The 27,425-nt window shown below is 42.7% G+C and overlaps 1 protein-coding gene across 2 annotated transcripts in view; it reads right to left on the reverse strand.

Moving 5' to 3' along the window:
* Nucleotides 1–27,425, reverse strand: part of LOC140727663 (SH2 domain-containing protein 1B-like) — a 225,657-nt gene that overhangs the window by 38,162 nt on the left and 160,070 nt on the right. The window contains exon 2 of one of the 2 annotated variants that reach the window (XM_073045300.1): nucleotides 13,109–13,266. The gene's annotated coding sequence lies outside the window, so the exon portion shown is untranslated. Of the gene's footprint in view, nucleotides 1–2,304; nucleotides 2,408–13,108; nucleotides 13,267–27,425 lie in introns of those variants that run through there. The other variant, XM_073045302.1, reaches the window with a different exon arrangement.

Here is a 27,425-nt window from a genome sequence, read left to right on the forward strand (position 1 = left end):
TAGGTCAAAGTCTCTACCTCACTTCCTGTATATGCACCTCTACATTTCTGCTCTATGCCACACTCAATTTTACAACCAGCTGGTAGTCTGCAACTAATTTTTGCCAATATTTTCTATCCTTTGCTATTTTTAGGTTCAACACAAATTGATCCTAATTCTCCACTATTGTGCAAAAGTCTTAGGCACATAGATGTAGCTAGGGTGCCTAAGACCTTTGCACGGTATTCATTTTATGTATTGCACTGTACTGCTGCCACAAAAAAAACAAATTTCATGACATATGTGAGTGATGATATGGGTCTCTGTTGTTGACTGAGAGTAGTAAGGGAGCAGAGAGGGGGCTATCGTGATTGGGAAAAGAGGGAAGGAGAGGGATGGGGGAGAGGAGGAAGGGGAAGTACCAGAGAGACATTCTGTAATGATCAACAAATCAATTGTTTGGAATCAAACGACCTTGCCTGGTGTCTCAGGGCTGGGTGTATCCACACCAACACCCCCACCCCTGGCACTCCCTCACTGCCACCTATCCCACATGCCTCCCGCAGCACCCCAAACTCGCCATACACAACATCCTTTGGTCCTGCAGATTTACAAACACGCTCTCTGCTTCATGTTGAGAAATACAGTACCTCGCTATATATGTGTGCCTAAGACTTTTGCACAGTACTGTATCTGTCTCTGCATCAAATATATTCATTTGGTCCACCTCCACGGTACTGCACATCTCATCTGTTGTGCCATGATCTCTTCTCATTACTGCAACAATCTCCTTTATTAATGCTGCTACATCATCCCCTTTTCTTTGTTGCCTCTCCTTCCTAGATACCAATTCCCTGAAATACTTACAGTAGTTCCTAGCTTTGGTCACATTTCTATGATGGCAAACACATCATGTTAAATTATTTCCATTTGTGCTAATAGTTTACTTACCTTGTTGCAAATGCTGTGAACATTCAGAAACTATTGATGGAAATGTAAGAGAGAAAGGGCATCATGAGAATAAGACGAAGGACATCAGGACTGATAGGATTGGTCTACTTGGAACTAACATGGGTCTGACCTTCCAAATAGCCTCTATCTACCTTGCGTTATGTTCAAAACCCATTGCAAGGACATTGGCCCCGACTCTGCTGAAGTACAGCTATCTGTTTTGTACAGATCCCACCTATACTAGAAATCTAAAGCCCTCCCTCCTACACCTTCTCTCCAGCCACATATTAATCTGTTCTATCCTTTTTTCAAACTTAATCACATATTATTACACTGGTAGTAATCCTCAAGTTGCTACCTTTGAGGTCCTGTTTTTTCATCTCTTTCCTTGCTTGGCCTGCAAGACCTAATTCCTTTCCCTACCTATGTCATTGGTACACATTATGAAGCAATGTCTCTTGGCCTGTTTATCCTTCCCTTTCAGGATACTCTGTAGCCACTCAGTATCAGAAAGCCTATGTACTCTCTTGTCAATAGCTAAGCTGTTCTGCTAACTGTTGAGTCACATTACACTATTGCCCTTTCCCTCTTGTTTCTCCCCTTCTGTACAGCTTGAACCACTCACAAAGCCTTGCCCCTGACTGCTCCACCAAACAATAATCACCACCAGCAAGATACATACAAGGAAACCTGTAGAGAGTGAGACTAATTAAGAGTACTTCTGCTCTGTCTGTCTACTCTCCTAACCTGTCTGGAAGATACTCTGCTCTCTGTGCCTGCTCAGACATAGCGTGCAGTGTGACCACCTCTCTAAACATGCTGTCCAAGATGTCTTTGGCCTCATGGATGCACCACTGTAGCTCCAGTTTACTGTTGGACAATTGATAGGGGACTGCAAAGTGATCGGAAGCCATCCCAGCTATAACGCTTAACAGCTGCACTCCAGGACTACCTTTATTTCATTATAGCTGGCATCTCCCCAGCAGCGTGGAATCCTGCCTCATTATACCTTGCCCATAACAAAGCAAAGCAAATCCAATGCAGCCAATTAATACCCCACCAGGACACACTCAACCATCAGCAAAACGGGGCAAGCTATTACCAATGTCACTATCAACGGTGTTTACAAATAATCTAACTTTTGGCTCGGTTTGTCAAAGACGATTTGGCTCCAGACCTCCTGTTCACATCGTACATGTTAATTTTACAAATCTGGCCAGATTTCCTTAATATTTCTGAATTTCCCCCTGAAAAAAATCACAATTGGCTATTTATTATAAACAACTTTAAGTAAACAACAGACTCTACAGCTAACCTTTTACATCCTGTGGCTTTTCTTACCCTAATCATATGTATTTAAAGAGCAAACCTTACCTTGTCTTCTGTTAGAACTAATTTTGCTTGTTGATAAATTCTGCTACCAATCAGAAGAAAAGTCATTAGTAATTTCACAAGAAATACTATAACGTCTTTAAAGAAACCATGGAAATGAGGCAGTTGTCTGTAGAGGAAGTGGAGACGTTACTGACATAAATAGATTGGATAGACCAAATAGATGAACCAGTAGAAAACACCCACAAGGTCACTTTGAATGCTTGAAGGAGTCATGATTTTTAATTTGTTTGAAACTTACTACTATGTTGAAGCTGTAAAACTCTATAGAATAGTAACTGTAACAGGATCAATGAAAGATCAACCAGAGTGCAGAAGGCAACAAACTGTGCAAATGCAAATGTAAATAAATAGCAATAAATAACGAGAACATGAGATAATAAGATAGAGTCCTTAAAGTGAGATAATTGGTTACGGGACCATCTCACTGTTAAGTGAGTATAGTTATCTACTTTTGTTCAAGAGCCTGATGGCTGAGTTGTAAGAGTTCTTGAACCTGGTGGTGTGAGTCCTCAGGTTCTTGTACCTTCTACCTGATGGCAGCAGTGAGAAAAGAGCTTGGCCTGGGTGGTGAGGATCTGTGACGATGGATGTTGATTTCCTATGGCAGCCATTCATATAGATGTGCTCAGTGGTTTGGAATGCTTTAACCGTGATGTACTGGGCCACATCCACTACCTTTTGTAGGATTTTCGGTTCAAAGGCATTGGTGTTTCCATACCAGGCTGTGTTGCAGCCAATCAATAAACCTCCACTGCACATCTATAGAAGTTTGTCAAAGTTTTAGATGTCATGCCGAATCTCCACAAACTCCTAAGGAAGTAGAGGCACTGCCGTGCTTTCTTTGCAATTGCACTTACGTGCTGGGCCCAGGGCAGGTCCTCTGAAGTAGAAACAGCCAGGAATGTAAAGTTGCTAACCCTCTCCATCTCTGATCCTCCATTGAGAACTGGCTCATGGACCCCTGGTTTCCCTCTCCTGAAGTCTACAATCAGTTGTTTGGTCTTGCAGACAATAAGTGAGAGGTTATTGTAATGACACCACTCAGCCAAACTTTCAAGCTCCTTGCTGTATACTGAGTCAGCACACCTTTGATTTGGCCCTTTGAATTTATGTCACACCTTTGAATGGTGTCATCAGCAGGCTTGAAGAACTCACTGCAGGTTTTGTGGTCACAGGTAGCGCAGTTGCTGTACAGGCTGCATCTCATTAGGATGGCTTTTGTATTTTAAAAATAGAATTTATTCATAATAAAAATACAATGTATATCGAAAGAACTTTAACATTCTGGTAGTTATCTTGGTAGTGCAAACTTCAAAAAAAACAAAAACACAGCACCTCTACTCAAGTGGATCCCTTAAGTGCTGCATCCTTTGAGTGTTCAAGGGGCTTCCTCACCCAACTCTGCCCTTCCATATGTCATAGCAGAAGGAACCTAGAACCTTGGGTTTGGGTGCACCAAGCTTTATTGCATCCCTCAGTACCCTTGCAACCTGGACTGCGCCAGGCACCTTAAAGACATCTCACTGAGCTGAAGACCAACAAATTTCCGGCAGACAGAAGGGTGGTCCACTGAGATAATGAGATGACGATGTTTGTCTCTGTGTGTGCCACTGGAACAGCCCATAGATTGTAGAGACTTCTGTTATGGGGATGGACTGGGACATGGGACATAGAATTGATGCATCAATTTCCACTCTCTCTTAGCAAATCCACAGACTGCAAAGAGGTGGATGACTGTCTCTTCCCCAAAGCAGCCATCCGGAGGGCTGCTTGCACTGGGGATAATATGTTGCCTGTTCAGGAAAGCTGTGACTGGGAGAGCACTTCTCGTCACCAGGCAAACAAGGTCTTAGTGCTTGTTCATTAGACCTGACAATGAGGTTTTCTGCCAGACACTACATGTAGTTTGGATCATTTTCTCAGGAAACAAACACACATAATCCATAGTGACACACACAAAATGCTGGAGGAGCTCAGCAGGTCAGGCAGTGTGGAAGAAAAACAACTCTAGAGACCAAACTTCAAGTGGTGATTCCTCCATTGTTCAGCAAACTCATTATACAAGTTTCACACAACCTCTGGGAAGCCACTGAAAATAGTAAGGCCACAGAGCAGGAGAATAGCCCGTAACAGGTTAGTAATCAATTGGGAGTGCTGAACAGGATTTCTGGAAGAGGTAATAAAACCTCTGTGTTTCCAAAGTGTTTCTGACATCATGGGCTACTCCGAATGCATGAGAATCAGTATAAATAGTGACCAATTTCCCACTAGCTAAAATACAAGCCCGTGTAAGTGCAAAAAGTTCTGCTAACAATGCAGATGTCTATGATTTATGGTCTTATGTCTCAGGAGGGAGCACATAACCTTTCAGAGTTTCAAATGGAGATACAACAGCATGACCAGAAGGGAGCTGAGTATCTGACAACTGTCAGAAGGAGGAACTATCAGTAAATAGCACTAAGTCAGAGTTATCTGAAGGGGGTATCCTGAAGATCAGGGTGAGGCAACGTAGTAGATTCTACTACAGCTATACAATCATGAATCGAAATACCATCAGGGTCTGTAAGGAGCTTAAGGGGCTCACTGATAAGAGAGATTGGGTTTATATATCCCGTTCTTCTGGCTGCCATAAGATGCTATGTGACAGCTTTAGACTGCATGGGGAGCCAAAACGGTGCGAGGGTGATCGAACTTTATAAGATTGGACTTTTCATTTACGAAGAGCTGAAAAGGTACTGAATAGCCTGGTGTACCCGATGCGGGAGCAGCAGATAGAGCAGTTTTCAGATCAATAAATGCAGTCTGGGTTTCTCATGTCCGTTGTATCTCATTAGACATCCACAGCAATGAGGCTTAGAGGTCCGTCCACCATTCAATATTCAGGGATCCAATGTCTGCAATAATTCACCAGGCCCCAAAAAGGATAGCGTTTCAGTTCACACTCATGGTAGGGGAGCAGGGCCTATAGCATATGTTATAAAGGGGCCCTCAATTTTAAAAAATGTACGTAAGTATTAAAACATAAATTATTTACTTGCATCGTAAAGTAATTCAATTTTTTCACTTGCTATACAGCCAGGTAATACCACAAATGTCTGACACTTCAGTAATAGTATTACTTACACGTAGGTGTCAATTTCAAATGTCAAAAGTAACAAAACTACAATTTAAAAGATAGATTTGCTAGATTTAGCATGAGCAAATTTGTTGATGATACTGGAAATGTCTATTTCATGCAGAAGTTCATGTTCAATCAATGCTCATTAGAGTGAGATTGTTCAATCTGTTTTGACCCATGGTGCTCCTTAGTTCATTTTTAGCCCTTTTCAGTTTTGAAAATGAGCATTTTCCACTGCAATTGGTCACCATGAGTGACAACTAGATGCGCAACTAGACCCCGGAGGGTGTTGCAACCTTTACCCGAGGTGCCGCTCCCAATTTCCGGCCTCTTCCCAGACCGTTCCGAGCGCAAACCGTCCCGCCCACTAACACCCCTGAGCCAATGAGCCCAGCGGTTCTCGCTGATTGGCTGTGAGTGCGTCTGAGGGCGGGCTGCTACCGGGAGCTGGAGCTGTCAGTCTCAGTTTGTTGTCAGAATCAGAGGAAGTTCCTCGAAAATGAATTTTATTGTCAGAATGAAACTGGGTTCACAGCTTCTAGGAAGTGCATTGTTATGAACTCAATCCACAGTACTTTCTGGGTTGGATAAAGTCATTTATTTAAGTGTAAATGAATCGTCTACGCTAACAGTCGTGGGAATGCCGACTCACCAGGCTGCATTTAGTGCGGGCGGGGCCCGCAGCGTATGCTACTTCTTGCTACCTGGAGATGGTCCTGCTGCATAAAAGCCAGGATCCGGGACACCAGGCCATCAGACTGATTTGAGTGTCAATATGTTACATTGACAGTTCTATTTATTATAAGTTACTAAACTTGCACATTTAGACGAAGACGTAAAGATTTCTACTCCTCATGCATGGGAAGGATGTAACAAATAAAGTCAATTCAACGGGATACCAAGCAAGCATCCTGTCTGGTCTGAACGCAGCTGTAAAACAGTATTAGGTAGGGGAGTGTACTGCTTGGATTTTTTTTAACTTGCAAAGCCTGCACTCTTGGTTCAAGCTGCAGTGCATGGATCTATTTCTTTCAGTGCAATAACTGCCCCTAGCACTGATTATTGACTGATAACTTACCCATGCTCATTGATTTGTTGCTCTCTCTGCAAAATGAATATAAAAGTTAACTTCAACTCTTGAGTGCCTGCCTTTATTTATTTGATATGTCATTCAATAGACACAACAAATTGGTGACGAGGATGAACCTGAATATCAGCAACTGCACCGACAGTTATGTGATGATGGAACTCGGAGGAAGGGACCGAGACAGAGCGAGGAAAGAGTGAAGCAGTACAGAGAAGGCAGTCACGGATGCTAGCACAGGGATGCGTGAGTGATAGTACACAGTGAGGGACGCACAACAACAAGGTCAAAGGAAAATACCGTGACTGTGGTCTTAGGCTACATCCACACTAGACTGGATAATTTTGAAAACGCCGGTTTTGCGTAAAAACAATAGGCGTCCACACTATGTGTTTTTGAAAATATCTCTATCCACACTGAAATGGAGATTTCGGCGAATCTCCTCCTCCTGCGCACGTGCAGGACACATCTACCGAAAACAAGCGACATGTTTGGTGTCGAATCTCACCGTAAAAGTGCGTGTTTGTGTAGTTACAGACTAGAAAAACTTAAAACGACGGACAGCTGTTGGCTCTCACGAGGGAGAACTTAAAACTTTAAAAAAAAAACAATACTGGAGCGTACGGGGGCAACCGACAGGGAGTTCACTGACAGATTGACCTGGCTGACGACGAACATTGAAAAACTGACTAACTCTGTTGCATTAATAAAGCACCTTGTTAAATGTATAAAACATGTCTGCGTCAGTATTATCTTGTATTTCCATACAATGTTACATTAGGCTGTTACACATCTATTGTCAGAGAAGTACTTGCATAAACAGGTAAACCACCTTCATACGAGCAAGGACAGAAAACAGGGCACAGTGAGTACAGTATACATAGACAGACACATACACAGTATACAGTGTACATATAGAGGCAGGTTCGGTATTGTAATTTAAAGTAAAATTGGATAGGTATATGGACAGGAAAGGAATGGAGGGTTATGGGCTGAGTGCAGGCCAGTGGGACTAGGTGAGTGTAAGCGTTGGCACGGACTAGAAGGGCCAAGATGGCCTGTTTCCGTGCTGTAATTGTTATATGGTTATATACTTATTTATTCAGTAAGTTATGGGTCAAAGTATTTGGTGAGTACATTTCTAACTCTTCTGGCTTCAGTCTAGTTGTCGTCTGTTCTGAAATTGTTAGGTTGCGTTCAAGAAAACAATGAAATAGCGCGCTGCTGTCTGATAGCGTTTTTTTAAAGTCACCGGTTACTCCGTCCACACTGATCTGCCTGAGCAGCGTTTTCAAAAATACCCACCCTGGAAAGCGTTTCTGAAAAGCTCCGGTTTTGGGGGACGAAAACGCCGTTTCAGTGTGGACGGGGGGTAAAAACCAAGAGAAAAAGCTTCGGTTATGGATTTATCCGGCGTAGTGTGGATGGAGCCTTAGTCGGGAAAGTTGATACATTTGATAGTGCTAATCAGGACTGGGGATTGTATATCAAGAGGGCTGAACTGTATTGTGATGCTAATGATGTGAATGTGGAAAAGAAAGTCTCCATACTTCTTAGTTTAATGGGTACAGCTTTATCTTAATCACTTAGCTTAATCTTTTATGAGATTTAGTAACTCCTGAAAAGCCAGCAAGCAAGATGTTTGACAAAATTGTTGAAACATTACAAAATCACTTGATCCAAAAACTGATGGTAATAGCTGAGTGATTTAGATTTCACAAATGGAACCAGTCAAAGGACTAAAACATTTCTGAATACCTTGCAGAACTGCACAAACTTTCCCAATACTGAAACTTTGGAGGTGGACTTTCTGATGTATGAAGGGACGAGATAGTATGTAGCATGCATAGTAAAAGCACTCAAAAGAGGCCACTGTCAGAAAGAGACCTAACCTTAGAACAGGCATTGACCATTGCAATATTAATAGAAACAGCAGCAAAGGATGTGTCAGAACTACAGAAAAAGAGTTTAGAACGTGTAAGGCACATAATGTCCCTGAATGGTGCAAACAGCTAAAAATGTTATTGATGTGGCAGATCCTCCCATGATGCAAATGACTGTTGGTTTAAAGAAAAAGTTTGTAGAAAGTGGCACAGAGTGTGCAAGTGCGGCAAAAAGCACAACCAAAGAGGAAAAATACATTATATTACATTTATATACATTAATGATCTGGATGATGGGGTGGTAAATTGGATTAGTAAGTATGCAGATGATACTAAGGTAGGTGGCGTTGTGGATAATGAAGTAGGCTTTCAAAACTTGCAGAGATTTAGGCCAGTTAGAAGAGTGGGCTGAACGATGGCAGATGGAGTTTAATGCTGATAAATGTGAGGTGCTACATTTTGGTAGGAATGATCCAAATAGGACATACATGGTAAATGGTAGGGCATTGAAGAACGCAGTAGAACAGAGTGATCTAGGGATAATGGTGCATAGTTCCCTGAAGGTGGAATCTCGTGTGGATAGGGTGGTGAAGAAAGCTTTTGGTATGTTGGCCTTTATAAATCAGAGCATTGAGTATAGGAGTTGGGATGTAAATTGTACAAGGCATTGGTAAGGCCAAATTTGGAGTATTGTGTACAGATCTAGTCACCGAATTATAGGAAAGATGTCAACAAAATAGAGAGAGTACAGAGAAGATTTACTAGAATGTTACCTGGGTTTCAGCACCTAAGTTACAGGGAAAGGTTGAACAAGTTAGGTCTTTATTCTTTGGAGCGTAGAAGGTTGAGGGGGAGGTATTTAAAGGTTGAGGTATTTAAAATTATGAGGGGGATAGATAGAGTTGACATGGATAGGCTTTTTCTATTGAGAGTAGGGGAGATTCAAACAAGAGGACATGAGTTGAGAGTTAGGGGGCAAAAGTTTAAGGGTTACACGGGGGGGAATTTCTTTACTCAGAGAGTGGTAGCTGTGTGGAACGAGCTTCCATTATAAGTGGTAGAGGCAGGTTCAGTATTGTCATTTAAAGTAAACTTGGATAGGTATATGGACAGGAAAGGAATGGAGGGTTATGGGCTGAGTGCGGGCCAGTGGGACTAGGTGAGAGTAAGCGTTCGGCATGGACTAGAAGGGCCGAGATGGCCTGTTTCCGTGCTGTAATTGTTATATGGTTATATGGTAAAACCACACAGAGTGAAAAGTTTCAAAAACAAAATTAAACAAATACATGAAGTGAAACTGAATCAGATGCCACAATGTCTGGCAAAAGTGAGTTGTCATGCCTGGAACTGCATAGCATTACTGAAGCAGGTTGCAAAATCATATGGATCACAACAGATATGATGGGTGGAAAACTGAAGGTGGAGCTGGAAACAGGGTCAGCTTTGTCCGTAATTCAGAGGCTAATTACAACAGACAGTTTTCTAAGCTCCCATTAGAAAAGACCTCAGTGATGCTAAAGACCTAGACAGGCGAAAAAGTATCTCCCAAAGGCAACCTGAAGGTGAATTTGATAGACAGTGCCAAATGCAGCAGTAAGAGCTTTTGTGTTGAAAAGTAGAGGGCCAGCACTTTTCAGATGTGAATGGTCGAGAAAAATCCAACAAGACTGGCATACAATCAAAGCTCTCAGTGTGTCATCAACAAGCAATTAGATAGATAGATAGATAGATAGATAGATACTTTATTCATCCCCATGGGGAAATTTAACATTTTTTCCAATGTCCCATACACTTATTGTAGCAAAAACTAATTACATACAATACTTAACTCAGTATAAATATGATATGCATCTAAAATCACCCTCTCAAAAAGCATTAATAAATAGCTGAAACCATAGTACTGACCAGGGATTGTCACAGTTGTAAAATACTGACGAGAAGATGTTTGAGAAGGGTATTGGTAAACTCAAAGGCATGAAGGCCAGAAGTGAACTGGATGAAGCAGCAACACCAAGACTCCATAAAGCGTGTCCAGGGCCTTAAGCACTATGTCCTAAAGTGGATGCTGAACTTCAGAGCTTGGAGGCATCCGGCTTTCTGTAAGGATGAGTGGAGTGATTGGGCCATGCCCCTTGTCCCGGTGATCAAGAAAGGAAAGACCGGAGCTGTTCACATATGCAGGGAGTTCAAAGTGAGCATCAGCCTGTGCTGTGTACTGTGCAAATAGAAGATATTTTTGCATCTTTGGAAGTCAGGAAGAGGTTTTCAAAGATTGACTTGTTACAAGCCTATCTGCAAATGGTGATTGAAGAGTCCATGAAACCATAGGAGCAGAATTAGGCCATTCAGCCCATCAAGTCTGCTCTGCCATTCCATCATGGTTGATACTGGATCCCGCTCAACCCCATGCACCTGTCTTTTCACCATATCCTTTGATGCCCTGACAAATCAGGAAACTATCGACTTCCACCTTAAATATACTTACAGACTTGGTCTCACCGCACTCTGTGGCAGAGAATTCCACAGATTCACCACTCCCTAGCTAAAAAAAATCCTCCTCACCTCTGTTCTAAAAGGTCGCTCCTCAATTTTGAGGCTGTGCCCTGTAGTTCTGAATACCCCCACCACAGGAAATATCCTCTCCACATCCACCCTATCCGGTCCTTTCAACATTCAGTAGGTTTCACTGAGATCCTCCCCCACCACATTCTTCTAAATTCCACTGAGTACAGGCCCAAAGCTGCCAAACACTGCTTCCTCAGCACTACTTACCCCTCCATCTATCTTTGTGTCATCTATAAACTTTGCCAAAAGCCATCAGTTCCATCATCAAAATCCATGACAAACAATGTGAAAGCAGCAGTCCCAGTACTGACCCCTGAGGAACATCACTAGTCACTGGCAGCCAACCAGAAAAGGCCCCCTTTACTCCCACTTGCTGCCTCCTGTCTGTCAGCCATAGCCCTATCCATCCCAGTAAATTTCCTGTAATGCCATGGGATCTTGTTAAGCAGCCTCATGTGTCACCTTATCAAACACCTTCTGAAAATCCAAGTAAATGACATCCACTGCCTCTCCTTTGTCCACCCTGCTTGTTTCTTTTCTTTTTACAATATTTTTATTCAGAAGAAAAAAACAAGATTTACAGAGCGCAACACATAGATACATCTCAACATAACTTGTGTACATTCATATATTGTGATAAAATTGATCAAAATGTTATAGCATTACACATAAAGGTATACCACTCTGTAATCAAAAATTTAAAGATAGGTCATACATCATAAAAGAAATTTTTTATATAAGAAAGTCAACCCCCTACCAGCTACCAAAGAAAAAAGCTGATGGATGATAATGGATAATTAGAAAAAAAAACATTCGCTTAAGAAGAGAAGATAAAAATATACATAAAAGTCTGTGCACTGTTAAACTTTATAATTTGGAAAAGTAATTTAGGGAAGGTCCCCAGATATCATAAAAAGATTGTTTCAAATTTAAGACTGAGCAGCGGATCTTTTCTAAATTTAAATAAGACATAATATCACGTAGCCATTGAAGATGTGTAGGAGGGGTAGACTCCTTCCATTTAAGCAAGATTGCTCTTCTTACTAAAAGAGAGGTAAAAACTAAAACCTGTAGGTTAGGAGTATTTAAAGTTATATCTTCACTTGCAATAATACCAAACAAGGCAGTAAGGGGATTTGGGTCAAATTGGACCCTACCCTGCTTGTTACTTCCTCGAAGAACCCAAACAGATCTGTCAGGCAAGATTTCCCTTCACAGAAACAGACAGACAGACAGACAGACATACTTTATTGATCCCGAGGGAAATTGGCTTTCGTTACAGCCGCACCAAGAATAGTGAAGAAATATAGCAATATAAAACCATAAATAATTAAATAATAATAAGTTAATCATGCCAACCATGCTGACTTTGACTTATCTTATCATTAGTCTCCAATTACCCCAAAACCTCATCCTTAATAATGGACTCCAACACTTCCCCAACCACTGAGATTAGGCTAATTGGCCTATAATTTCCTCTCTTTTGCCTTCCTTCCATTTTAAAGAGTGGAGTGACAGTTGCAATCTTCCAGTCCTCCAAGATCATGATTCTTGTAAGATCATGACCAATGCATCTTCAGCAACCTCTCTCAGGGCTCTGGGATATAGTCCATCTAGACCAAGTAAGTGACTTATCCATCTTTAGACCTTCCTGTTTGCCTAGCACTTTTTCCTTTGACACTCTTTTTCCTTGGAGACTCTTGCAAGGTCAGTATAGTCAATAAACATGTTTAAATGAACTATTGCTGCTTAAAACTGATGGAAACAACACCGATTGTGGACGGAAGCGTGGTTGTAGATCAGGGATACAAGTGCATTTAAAGAAACAGGGTTTTAAACTCCCTATACCGACTATCTTGCTGGCAAACGTGCGTTATCAGAGGGACGTTAGGACCGTGTGTGTCCTTTGTTTCATGGAATCCCGGTTAACCCCTTCCGTACCAGATGCAGCGATTCAGGTCGACGGGTTTACTATACACCGTCAGGATAGATCTATAGAGTCTCTCAAAAGCAGAGGTGGAGGAGTATGCCTCATGATCAACTCTTCTTGGTGCACAAATATATCAGTTCTGTCCCAGTTCTGTTCACCAGACCTGGAATATCTAGCAGTAAAATGCTGTCCTTTTTACCTACCGCAGGAGTTCTCCGGGGTCATTCTGGTTGCAGTTTACATTCCACCTCAGGCCAATGTCAAGCAGGCTTTAGATGATCTGAGCAATGGGATCAACATGCATGAAACAGCGCATCCCAATGCCTTCACCATTGTTTTGGGAGATTTTAACCAGGCCACTCTGAAAAAAATCATTAAGCAAATTACCATCAACAGATCACTTTCAATAGCAGAGGAAACAACACACTCGACCATTATTACACCACTATCAAGAATGCCTACTGTGCTATTCTGCACCCTCACTTTGGAAAGTCTGATCACCTGGCTATACTCCTACTTGCTGAGTATAGGCAGAGAATGAAGACTGCAGCACCAGTAGTGATGACCAAGAAGGTTTGGACAAGGGAAGCACAGGAGCACCTACAGGACTGCTTTGAATCAGTGGACTGGACTGTATTCAGGGATTCACCTTTGAATCTGGATGAGTATGCTGCAGTTGTTACCAACTTCATTAAAACCTGTGTGGATGAGTGTGTGCCCACAAAGACTTACCGTACATTCCCAAACCAAAAGCCATGGACAAACCAGGAGGTACGTCGTCTGCTGAAGGCTAGATCTGTGGCATTCAAGTCTGGTGACCCAGGCCTGTACCAGAAAACCAGGTATGATTTGCAGAGGGTTATTTCAAGGGCAAAGAGACAATTTCAAATGAGGTTGAAGGTGACATCGGCTGTTTCGACAACTCTGGTAGGGACTGCAAAACATTACTTCCTACAAAGTGAAACCCAATAGCATGAATGGCAGCGATGCTTCACTACCAGATGAACTATGTCCTCTTTTAAAGGGAGGAATATAAGTACAGCTGTGAAGATCCCTGCTGCATCTGACGACCCTGTGATCTCTGTCTCAGAGACCGATGTTAGACTGTCTTTAAAGAGAGTGAACCCTCACAAGGTGGAAGGTCCCGATAGAGGACCTGGAAAGGCTCTGAAAACCTGTGCCAACCAACTAGCGGGAGTATTCAAGGACATTTTCTTCTTTTTGTAATTTATTTTTTATTGAAGTTCATCATCAAACAAACATTTCCATAAGATGTATTTCAGATATTGTACATATATATCATATAGTCATATATGTCACAAATCTCCACATGATATTTATCTGAGGTATACACTCAGAGAAAAGAGAGGAAAGAACAAGTGAAAAGAGAAAACTACGTACAAGTAGGGAGTGATCTTTCTTTTTACAACATATTCATTAATTTGTGAGGATAAAATCAGGCCTATGAGGTGTTATGCAGTTAATCCATTTTTCCCCAGTATGAATCAAATTGTTCCAACTTATGATAAACTTATGATAGCCTGTTATCTTCTCCATTTTGTAAATGTCCATTGTTAATTTCCATCCATGAATTTAAGGTTGGGCTCTCCTGTGATAACCATTTCCTGGTAAGAGTCTTTTTACCAGCCATCAGCACTATATTCATTAAGTAGTTATCTCTTTTCAACCATTCTTGAGGTATATACCCAAAATATATGGTCTTACATTCTAAGGGCATTTCACATTTAAAGATGTCAGGTAGGTCATTGTGTATCCCACTACAATAGTCTTTGATAATGGGGCATTCCCAGAAAATATAATGGTTTGTATTTTGATTTCCACAATTTCTTCAGCAAAGAGGGAGGTTACTATCATAATGGGATTTCTGAGAGAATGTAATAAAATATCTTACCAAATTTTTCCATCCTAACTCCCTCCATTTCTGTGAACTGGTACACTTCCATTGATATCTCCATATTGTTGTCCATTCTTCCTCAGATATAATTATCCTTCCTTTCATCTCCCATTTTGTTTTAATGTATGAAGTCGAATGTGTTTTAAGGTTTGACAAACCTTAAATAATTCTTAAGGTTTAATAATGCTTGAAATAATTCTACTATCGTTATCTGAATTATATGCTTTTCTAAATATCTCTATCAAACATGTTCTTGCCTTGGTTACATTTTTAACCATCCTATTAACATATTGTTGCATCTGTAGATCCTGATAAAAGTCTTGTTTTTCTAATAAATGTTTCTCTTTAAGCATTTCAAAACTGAACAGTGTTCTTTCTTTCATTATATTGCAAAGAACTGTTATTCCTTTAACTGTCCAGTCCTTAAATCTAGCATTCAGTTTATTCGGCGTAAAATCCGAGTCATATGCACACCATTTAAGAATTGCAATATCTCCCTCTAGTTTATATTCTTTTCCATATTTTAAGAGTCCATTTCACCCATGGATTATCTATAGTATTTATGTACCTTTGTAGGTTGTTGTCAGCCACAATTGCCTGTATGGGGATGGGAATTATTCCCTCCTCAATGTTTTTCCACTGAGCGTCATATGATGGGATGCACCAACATATCACAGCTCTCAACTGTGCTGCAAAATAATAATCTCTAAGAGAAGGTAGGCCCCATCCCCCCTTTTCCTTGGCTAATTGCAAAGTTTTGAGACAAACTCTAGGCCTTTTACCTTGCCAAGTATATCTTGATAACATTTTGTTCCATTCATTGAATTGATTTTGATTCATCTCTATTGGTAGGGTCTGAAAGAGATATAATAGTCTGGGCAGTATATTCATTTTAATAGATTCAATCCTTGAACTGAGACTAAAAAAAGTAATTAGGTTCCATCTTGTTATATCTTCCTTAATTTTTTATATATAGGCTGATAATTGCACTCTGATAATTTTGCCAAATCTTTTGGCATAATGATGCCCAAATATTTGAAAGACTCTGTTCGCCATGCCCAGGGATATCTACTTTCAATTTCTCTTGGTGGGCTATAGTTATATGAAAGTAATTGGGGTTTATCTATGTTGATCTTGTATCCTGATAATTGACCATATTGTTCAAAGGATTTCATCAATTTAGGTAAAGAGTATGTTGGTTGCCCTAGATAGATCAAAATGTCTTCCGCGCAACAGGCCAATTTATGCTCTGTCCCTTTAATAGTAATTCCCCTGACATCTTCATTTTGTCTGATGTATTGAGCTAATGGTTCCAGATGTAATGCAAAGAGTAGCTGTGACAATGCACAACCCTGTCTCGTGCCCCTTTCTAGGGTAAAACTATTTGATAAATATCCATTGATTTTAATCCTAGCAGTAGGGTTGTTATATAGTGCCTGTATAGTTTTTATAATTGTGTCATGGAAACCAAATCTGTGTAAAACTCTGTAAAGAAAATTCCAATTAACCAAATCAAATGCCTTTTCAGTGTCCGCGCTTATCACTATTGTTTTGATTTTATTTTTTTGTATATGATCCATAATGGGAAGTGTTCAAGGACATTTTCAACTACTCACTGCTACAGGTGGAAGTTCTCAATTTCTTCAAAAAGGCAACAATTATACCAGTGCCTAAGAAGAATAATGTGAACTGTCTTAATGACTATCACCCGGTAGCACTCACATCGACAGTGATGAAATGCTTTGAGAGGTTGGTCATGACTGGACTGAACTCCTGCCTCAGCAAGGACTTGGACCCACTGCAATTTACCTATCGCCACAATAGGTCAATGGCAGGTGCAATCTCAATGGCTCTCCATACAGCTTTAGACCACCTGGACAACCCAAACACCTATGTCAGGATGCTGTTCATTGAATATAGCTTAGCATTGAATACAATCATTCCCACAATCCTGATTGAGAAGTTACAGAACCTGGGCCTCTGTACCTCCCTCTGTAACTGGATCCTCGACTTCCTAACTGGAAGACCTCGATTTGTGAGGATTGGTGATAACATATCCTCCTCGCTGACGATCAACACTGGTGCACCTCAGGTGTGTGTGCTTAGCCCACTGCTCTACTCTCTATATACCCATGACTGTGTGGCTAGGCATAGCTCAAATACCATCTATAAATTTGCTGACAATAGAACCACTGTTGGTGATGAGAGGGCGTACAGGAGTGAGATATGCCAACTAGTGGAGTGGTGCCGCAGCAACAACCTGGCACTCAACGTCAGTAAGATGAAAGAGCTGATTGTGGACTTCAGGAAGGGTAAGACGAAGGAACACATACCAATCCTCATAGAGGGATCAGAAGTGGAGAGAGTGAGCAGCTTCAAGTTCCTGGGTGTCAAGATCTCTGAGGATCTAACCTGGTCCCAACATATCAATGTAGTTATAAAGAAGGTAAGACAGTGATTATACTTCATTAGGAGTTTGAAGAGATTTGGTATGTCAACAAATACACTCAAAAGCTTCTATAGATGTACCGTGGAGAGCATTCTGACAGGCTCCATCACTCTCCGGTCCCCTGGTATTTATTTATTCATTTCTATTATTTTGTATTTGCACAATTTGTTGTCATTTGCCCATTGTCTTTCTTTGCCAATATTACCAATCCAGTCCAGCAAATTCTTTTTACACACCTCAGCATCTCTGAACCAGATATCCAGCACCTTCAAATAGTCAGACCTAACGTGGAGTGGAAGTGAGGGTCAGCAGGGACATACCAAATTTCCAGAAATAGTGGAGCGGGTGCTCCTTCTTGTTCATGACATCTACATGATAGGACCAGGACAGGCTATTGGTGATGTTTATTTCCTGGACTTATTGAAGGAACAAAAAGATCTTGGTGTGCAAGTCCAAAGATATCCAAAGGTGGCAGCATAGATGGGAAGGAGAAGAAAGCATATGGGATGTCTGTCTTCATTAGTTGATACATAGTGTGTGAGAACAGGGAAGCGTTGCTAAAGCTTCATAAACATTGCTTAGATGGCATCTGGGATGATTTGTGCAGTTCTGGTTGCATACAAGAAACATGATTTCCCAGAGGGGGTACATTGAGTTTCATAAAGTTCCTTGGAATGAATCATTTCAGAAACGAAGGATGCCTGGAGAGGCTGGAGTTTGTCTTTTTGGATTAAGATTGTCTTTATTTGTCACATGTATATCAAAACATTGCAGCATATGGTGACGTGCACCATTTTACACCAATGACCAGCACATTCCAAGGATTGTGCCTGCGATTCACTCACCCTAACCTTATGCTTTTGGGAGGTAGGAGGAATCTGGAGCACCGGGAGGAAACCTATACTATCACAGGGAGGACATACAGACAGTGGCGGGAATTGAACCCCGATCGGAGATCGCCGGTGCTGTGATGTAATTACGTAGTGGTTAGCGCAATGCTATTATGACTCAGGGTGTCTGAGCTCTGAGTTCAACACTGGCACTGACGGCAAGGGGATTCTGTATGTCCTCCCTGTGGAATGCATGGGTTTCCCTGGGTGCTCCAGTCTCCCTCCACAGTCCAAAGACGCACCAGGTAGAGGAGGCTGAGGATGATACCTGGCAAAAGGTGGACACACTCAGGAGGGGTACAGATGAGACAGATTGTGAGAAATTTTTCCCCATGGCAGAAGGCAGAGTTTTAAGGTGAGGGATCAGAGGCTTGGAGAGCATCAGTTTAAGATTTAATTCAGAGATTAGAGCTGAAATTTGGAAAGCACTGCCTGAGCAGGCACATACCGTCAAAGTACTTAAGAAGCAACGAGATGTGCATTTAAATTCTGAGGCATAGCTGGCAACAGAGCAAGTGCTGGTAAATGGGATTCAGACAGAGAGGTACTGGATGGTCAGTCATGACAAGGTGCTCCGAAGGCCCGGTTCGTGTTTCATTCGCAGGGATAGATGAGGGACTCAGGGACTCTAATGAACAAATTATGAACTGAGAGAAAATCATAAAGAATCCACTTTTCTGAATAAAACATGTCAGAATCAGGATCAGGTCTCATATCTCTGGCATAAGTTGTGATATTTGTTAACTCTGTGGCAGCAGATGATAAATATACGGCTACCACTCACAAATCAACACAAGTAAGACAAACGTCATGGCATGTCTAGTTCTATCTGCATGAGTCTTCGAAAGTAGTTAACATTGGAATTGTTTCTAAAGTAAAATCCATTCACCAGCTTTACAAAATGCAAAGATACCGATCTGTTGGTGAATTGGCTGAAAAATACCTTGGAGAGCCTAACCAACGTTTTACAAAGATTCATCATGATTCTCTTTGTCTCTAGAAAGTAAAAGTTTGTGCATGGATTAACTAACTTTGGAGTATTCTCTGTCAACTCCAGTACTTGAAAGCAGAACCCACGTCTCTCTCAAGTCCTGTATCTGTTTTAAAAGTAACAGATGAAGTAAGAAACATCCCTGCGAAAGCATTTGCCTTAATCTGTCAAATATCAGACGAGACAGAAAGGCATCCTTGGAAAGGAAAATTAAAAGTTCTATCCTGTTCAAAAGGTATTGACCCAGCAACTTTTGCTGAGCCATTATAACTTTGAAAATTTGTAAAATTAAACATCAGACGAATGACATGAAACAGTCTGCATTGATGACTGGAAGTCAGTCTGGTTTTGTAAAAAGCAAGTTGTTCTCAAGTTGACTGTTAATAACAGAGGGGATTGTGGTTCGAGTATAATTTATAGTGTCAAATCGACAAGTACACGTAAGTAGACAGTAGGTATAATGAAAAACTCACTCGCAGCAGCATATAATATATAAGCAGCATTCACAAGAAATACATAATTTATACACAATTTGAACAAAAATGTATCTTTCATTGCAAAGTGGTCAAATTGTTCAAAGTGCTGCTAACCTGTAGTAATTAGAGTTTTGCTGGTTGCTTGGAAAACTGAAAGATTGAGGTAAGTAGCTGTTCTTGAACCTGGTGGCGTGGGACTTCGGGCTTTCGTGCCTCCTGCTGGACAACAGCTGCGAAAAGATGGCATAGCCCATATGGTGGGAGGCATGTGCCCGCGATGTACTGGGTAGAGCCCACTACACACTGCAGCTTCTTACACCTGCGCGAATTTGAACTGCCGTAACATACCATAATGTACTCAGTCAGGATACTTTCAACAATACATCTGTGGAAATGTGTTAAAGGTGTTTGTTGATAAGCCAAACCTCTTTAACCTGCCGGGAAAGTAAAGATGCTGGTGCACCTTCCGTCTGAATGCATCTCATGATTGATCAATGAAAATTGTGATATAAATCAACTTTTAAAAGACATTTGATGAAGTGCTACAAAACTAGCCTCTCATCATGATGGAAACACATGAAATACAAGTTGTAGTTTGTACAAAAAAATAGCAAAGTAACAGACAACAGAAAATAAGACTAAAGACTTGGTTTTTCTGATAGCAGGGAAGTATACACATAATGGTCATTTTATTAGTTGAAGTAAATATCTAATCAGCCAATCATGTTTCAGCAACTCAATGTATAAAAGCATTATGATACATTTATTATCAAAGAATGTATAAATTATACACCTTGAGACTTGTTTGCTTACAGGCAGCCACAAAGCAAGATAACTGAGGAACCCAATTAAAAAAGAGAAAAACCATAACCATTGCACGGAGAAAGAGGGGAAAATCCACGCATCATGCAAACAGTAGATGCAAATGACAGCATCCCGAACCGGACTGAGTCCTTAGATCCGCTCCCCCAGAGGGGCCACAGTAGTAGACTCGAGCCTCGATCTCAATTTCATCATATTACTGGGCCAAAAACATTGCGAAACCGGCAGCCACAGCAGGGAGGACTGAACATGGTGGGAGAGTGAGTGAAATCAGCCCGATGCTCGCCTTCACACACGGGGTTTCCAGTCTACCTGGGCTAACACTGAGCAGCGCATCGCTCTAGGACCTGGATCTCGGCGCAGTGACACGCTTTGGCTGCACAGTCCGAAGCCTTTCTCAATCTCACACTTGGAGCGATCCAACCTCCCACCGGGGTTAAGTGGACAGGCATTAAAACTCTTCAACATCGACTGCTCTCCAAATCATTCACTCCAACAGCAAAATTGAACACATTGTTGCTTTGTGATCTCCCACGCGGTCCATCCTTTAAATCAACTTCCCCTCCACTTGTTTCTTCATCGTATGCTGTGATAGTTAACCATAATTTACTTCAGAAAAAGTATTATTAGTCATGATTTTAGTCATATTTCTTGCCTTCTGATCTACCAGTGAGCTGTCACACAATTTCAGTAGTGCCCTCTTAAACATGGTCAAGCTGTTGTTCAGACCAAACATTGGAATGGGGCAAAAATGTGATCTAAGTGACCTTGACCATGGACTGATTGATGGTGCCAGACAGGGAGGTTTGAGTATCTCAGAAACTGCTGATCTCCAGGGATTTTCATGCACAACAGTCCACAGAGTTTACAGACAATAGTGCGAAAACACTATTTATTTCCTCTTTCCATTGCACAATTCGATGTCTTTTGCATGTTGGTTGCTTGCCGTCTTTATTGTGTGCAGTTTTTCATCGACTCTGTTGCATTTCTTTGTACTTACTGTGTATGCCTGCAAGAAAATGAATCTCCGGGTAATATATAGTGACATACATGTAATTTGATAATAGATTTACTTTGAACTCTCACTTTCATCCCAGATCAACCCTTGCTTTTCAGCAGACAACCATTTAGCCAGACGCTTAACCAGATTCCCCAAACGTTCCTAGAAAACCCTCAGGAAACATTCACCCACAAGGTGACGGTCTCACACCACTCAGACTACGGATTGGCTTGACAGTTTATTGTCACTGCTGCTGAGACCCCTGAACTTAAAGGATCGCATGACTTTAAAGGCAGCCATGGTGGCAAGAGCACGGAAGAGCAAGATAATTGCTAGCCTGAGCACATACAAGGAGACAGAGGCCCCATGACTAAACAAATGTCCAAAAGAGTTTGAAGGAGTCCATAATGATAGATGACCTGAGGACCAACAGATGACCCATCAGAGGGCACTGCATGCTTTCAGTACGAGGTGTGGGGGCTGGCACGGGGTGAGAAATGTACAGAGGGCCGGAGGACAAGGAAAGAGGAGAGGTGTCCAGTGCAGAGAAGGAAGGTGGAGTCAAATGACTGGGTGCAAAAGAGAGGGAAGAAACTTTAAGGACTAAAGGGAGAGGGGATTTGACAGAGGCTGGGAGGAGGGCGGCACTGAAGAAGGCGTTAAGAATTGGGAGGATTGAGGCTGAGAAGGAAGTGAACAAGCTCTGCCTGAGCCCAACACCTGTGTGAAGGTGTGTGATGCATTTCTGTGGATCTTAACCATGCTCTGCAAAATCCTCAAGAAGGATAAGTAAACCAAAATCACTGCCATCTCCTAAGCCAACTGTCCCAGCTTTAGGAGTGATTATTAGATGGACAGAGGGGAAAAAATAAAGTTATTCACAACACCTCCTGGAAAAAATGCAACATTCCTGCTGACTCCTAGCCCATGACTCTCCAAGTGGAGGAGCATTTGGAGAGCTTTAACACCCTCATTTAGGGTGCCAAGCACACAAGATGGTTGTTGCAGGCCAGCTGTGCTGGCCTTGTGGTGCGAGGTCTTGGCCTGTCAAAGGCGATTGGAGAACAGAAATGGGAGCCGCATATTTATTTGTGGTTAAACAAAAGCCCGCACTGCTCTGAGCACACAATCATACTCAGAACTTTCGCCGACCCTCCTGCTCTCGGCTCTTCCCTTGAAACTTCACTCCCCCCCTTAAACATCTCCCTCCTCCAGCCCCCCCTGACTTTTTAGTTCCACTACCTGTTACCCTTCTCATCATCCCTCAATCTGCCACTGCCACTGTTCCCCCACCCACATCCTCTTCCTATTTGAACTTTCCTGATTCTCCACTCTCCACACTTCCCCACCTCCTACGGCTGATAGCTGCTCGCTCTGTCTCAGTGACCCAGCTTCACCCTTCTGTCGCTGCACATGGCTTTCATGGCCACTCCCTGATTACCCACAACCCTCCTTCGGGTTCCCAAGCCTGAAGGTTAGTCCAAATCCCGTCCACATCAAGCACGATCTTACCCAACATCAGTGGAGAAATGTTGAAATGCACTTATTTACCAAATGTTGTCTTGCGGTGGTGCAGTAGTGCCATGTGTCCAGCAGAGGGAGCACCTACGTGTTTCTGCCATGTTCAGTTGTATTTTTTCCCAAGCAAAGCTTTGTTCTGATATACTTAAAGTTCAGAGTTCAAAGCAAATTTATTATCAAAGTACATATATATCACCCCATACAACCCTGAAATTAATTTCTTGCAGGTATGCTCAATAAATCCATAATGGAATAATAATGATAATAGAATCAGTGAAAGACTGCGCTAACTTGGGTGTTCAACTAGTATTGAAAAGGAAACAAATTGTGCAAATACAAAAAGAAATAATTTGAGGCCTCCATTGCTCAGAGTCGACCATGGATATTGCGAGCCAGCTGTCTACTTGAAATGCAAGGCAGGACAGTACGACAGGGAGAGCAAGCGTTTGCCCATACAGCAGACTCCGCGGTCCATGCAGCTGATGAATCCAGTGGAACAGCAGAGACCGGTACAGATTGATACCAGTGCCGATCATCGTGGAACTAAACGTAGGATAGTCTTAGGGACTCCACGTCCAGAATTTTCCTCGGGGTTTACTCCTGAAGCCTGAGCTTTTCCTGTTATTTTTTTGTAAGATTTTCCATTCAAGAGCATATTGTTTCCATACCAGGCCGTGATGTAGCCAGCACACATCTAAAGAAGTTTGTCGAGGTTTTAGATGCCGTGCTGAATGCTTGCAAATCCCTCAGAAATTCGAGGCACTGCCATGCTTTCTTCATAATTGCACTTATGTGCTTGGACCAGCACAAGTCCTTCAGCACCTGGGAATTGAAAGTTGCTGGCTCTCTCTACCTCCGATACTCTCATGAAGACTGGCTGATGGACGTCTGGTTTCTTCCAACTGAAGTCAATAATCAGCTCCTTGCTCTTGCTGACATTGAGTAAGAGGGTGTTGTCGTGACACCACTCAGCCAGGTTTTCAATCCCCGTCCTTAATTGCTGATTCTTCACCACCTTTGATTCAGCCTACGAAAGATCTAGGGCTACGGTTACAGAAGCACAGACAAAACAGGAGCTGGAGTAGGCCAATTGGCCCATCGAGCCTGTTCCACCATCCAATAAGATCATGGCTAATCTGACCATGACCCTTAATTCCCTTACTATGCAGAAGTCTATCCAACCTTGTCTTAAATATAATTACTGAGGTAGACTCCACTGCTTCATTGGGCAGAGAATGCCACAGATTCACCACTCTCTGGGAAAAGCAGTTCCTCTTCATCTCTGCCTTAAATCCACTCCTGAGTTTGGAGCGGGCAGCGGAGTGAGAGGCAACAGAGTGATAGGGCTTCGGCTCAACGGGCTTAGGTGGTAACGGGACAAGGCAAGGTAGGTTTACCTGTGAAAGGAAGTAGTATGAATGTGAGGCCAGTTTTCTGTGCTCGGTGTCAGATGTGTGAAGTCCTGGAGTCTCCCAGCCTCCCAGATGGCCATATCTGCACAAGGTGCGTCGAGCTGCAGCTCCTGAGGGACCGAGTTAGGGAACTGGAGATGCAGTTCGATGACCTTCGCCTAGACAGGGACAGCGAGGAGATGATGGAGAGGAGTTACAGGCAGGTGGTCACACCGGGGCCACGGGAGGCAGATAGGTAGGTCACAGTCAGGAGGGGGAAGGGGAAGAGTCAGGTACAAGAGAGTACCCCAGTGGCTGTACCCATTGACAATAAGTACTCCTGTTTGAGTACTGTTGGGGGGACAGCCTACCTGGGGGAGAAGCAGTGGCTGTGCCTCTGGCACAGAGTTCAGCCCTGTGGCTCAGAAGGGTAGAGAAGGGAAGAGGATGGCAGTAGTAATAGGGGACTCTATAGTTAGGGGGTCAGACAGGCGATTCTGTGGATGCAGGAAAGAAACGCAGATGGTAGTTTGCCTCCCAGGTGCCAGGGTCCGGGATGTTTCTGATCGCGTCCAAGATATCCTGCAGTGGGAGGGAGAACAGCCAGAGGTTGTGGTACATATTGGTACCAATTAGATAGGTAGGAGAAGGCAGGAGGTCCTGAAAACAGACTACAGGGAGTTAGGAAGGAAGTTGAGAAGCAGGATCTCAAAGGTAGTAATCTCGGGATTACTGCCTGTGCCACGCGACACTGAGAATAGGAATAGAGTGAAGTGGAGGTTAAATGCATGGCTGAGGGATTGGAGCAGGGGGCAGGGATTCAGATTCCTGGATCATTGGGACCTCTTTTGGGGTAGGTGTGACCTGTACAAAAAGGATGGGTTAAACTTGAATCCCAGGGGGACCAATATCCAGGCGGGGAGGTTTGCTAATGCGACTGGGGAGAGTTTAAACTAGAATTATTGGGGGATGGGAACCAAACTGAAGAGACAGAGGAAGAGGTGGTTGGCTCACAAATAGAGAAACCTTGTAGACAGTGTGAGAGGGAGGATAAACAAGTGATTGAGAAGGGACGTGCTCAGACGGACGGTTTGAGAATTGTCTATTTTAACGCAAGGAATATTGTGAACAAAGCAGATGAGCTTAGAGCTTGGATCAGTACTTGGAGCTATGATGTGGTGGCCATAACAGAGACTTGGATGGCTCAGGGACAGGAATGATTACTTCAAGTGCCGGGTTGTAGATGTTTTAGAAAGGACAGGGAGGGAGGCAAAAGAGGAGGGGGTGTGGCTCTGTTGATCAGAGATAGTGTCACGGCTGCAGAAAAGGTGGACGTCATGGAGGGATTGTCTACGGAGTCTCTGTGGGTGGGGGTTAGTAACAGGAAGGGGTCAATAACTTTACTGGGTGTTTTATGAACATTTGGGGAGGTATAATATGATTAGGAATAGTCAGCATGGCTTTATGAAAGGCAGGTCGTGCCTTAGGAGCCTGATTGAATTCTTTGAGGATGTGACTAAACACATTGATGAAGGAAGAACAGTAGATGTAGTGTATATGGATTTCAGCAAGGTATTTGAGAAAGTACCTGTGACAGCTGCAATTACCAGCCACACCATCAGCCAGGCATGTTAAAGTGTCCTGTTGCCGACCATCCTCCTGATAATCTGGCAAACGACCGAGCTGTTGCATTACACCAGCCTGAGTGGATGGGGCTGGATAATTGGTTTGTGCCATTCTGCTACAGCCAGAGGGGTGTTCTCTGGAGCTGCTTCATTTATGCCGTATCTTTTTAAGGAGAGGAATGTTTTCCCTCCCCTGCAATTTACTATGGACTGGCCAGCATCGAATATAAACCTGCAGTCAGGCGATGAGCGGGGTCACTTGGTTTGAGGAGTATGTATTATGTTGTTGTAACTATGTTCTGTTCAGCTGATTGAAGTTTGAACTCTAGAACAGTTCTGTTGAGTTTGTGAACATTTTGGGTAATAAAACCCCTATTTTTTTCACCTGTACCTGCTCTCCCAGTTTTATGTTTACCCTGGTTTACCACATATGGTGGCAGAGGTGGGATCAGCAGTAGGAGGTGCAGGAAAGATGTTTTGAAATTTTTTTCCAACGTGAAGAAGGCAGTAAGAGGAGGGAAAACACCGGCTGATTGCGAGCAGCAGCTGGAGTTGGGGGAGCAGTCTGAAGCTGGAGTGGAAGGTGGGGCCAGGTCCTCAGAAATAGAGGAGCCCCGGGAGCCCACTATTATCGACCTGGCCAATATTCTACACACGTATACGGGGCAGCAGCAGGTACGAGGTGCCCAGCTGGCTGAGGAAACAGCACGCCGACCAGCGATTTGAAGTGCTACAGCACCAGTTCAATCTGCTTCAGTTAGAGATGCAGGCATTTGATCAACCTTCTGGTAAGACAGGTACTTTGGGGGCAGATGTTGTGGGTTCAGACACAGGCCCTCCTCCTGCCCAGGTAAACTTTGGGGTCTCCCATGAGGATGGCTCTACAGCAGTACACTTGAGATCTACTCAGGAGCCAAAGCTTCAGCAGCTGACTGATACTGATGATATTGAACATTTTCTTGTCACTTTTGAGAGAATAGCAACAGCATACAGATGGCCAATTGGAGATTGGGCCTTTAGGCTCATTCCATTATTGACCAGCAAAGCTAGGAGTGCCTATGTTCATGTGGACATTGATGATGCTCTAGACTATGAAGATATTAAAAGTGCTATTCTAAAAAAAAAGATATAAATCCAGAAACCTATAGACAGAGATTTTGCAGCCTTGAGGTTAAACCAGATGAAGGCCCAAAAGAATTATATGTCAGGTTAAAGGAGCTTTATAGGAAGTGGGTTCACTCAAAGAAGAGGATGGTGAATAAAATTGGAGAAATTATTGTCCTGGAACAATTTCTGAGAATGCTTTCCCCTGAGCTACGGGTCTGGATTAAGGAGCACAACCCTGCAATGGCCGGAGAAGCAGCTGGCCTAGCTGATGTGTTTGTTGCTGCCAGACAGAAGAGGCAGCCGTGGAGATTCACTGCCTGGAAATTAACTAAG

The sequence above is a fragment of the Hemitrygon akajei genome, chromosome 5 (genome assembly GCF_048418815.1).
Source record: "Hemitrygon akajei chromosome 5, sHemAka1.3, whole genome shotgun sequence".
In the NCBI taxonomy this organism is placed as follows: domain Eukaryota; kingdom Metazoa; phylum Chordata; class Chondrichthyes; order Myliobatiformes; family Dasyatidae; genus Hemitrygon; species Hemitrygon akajei.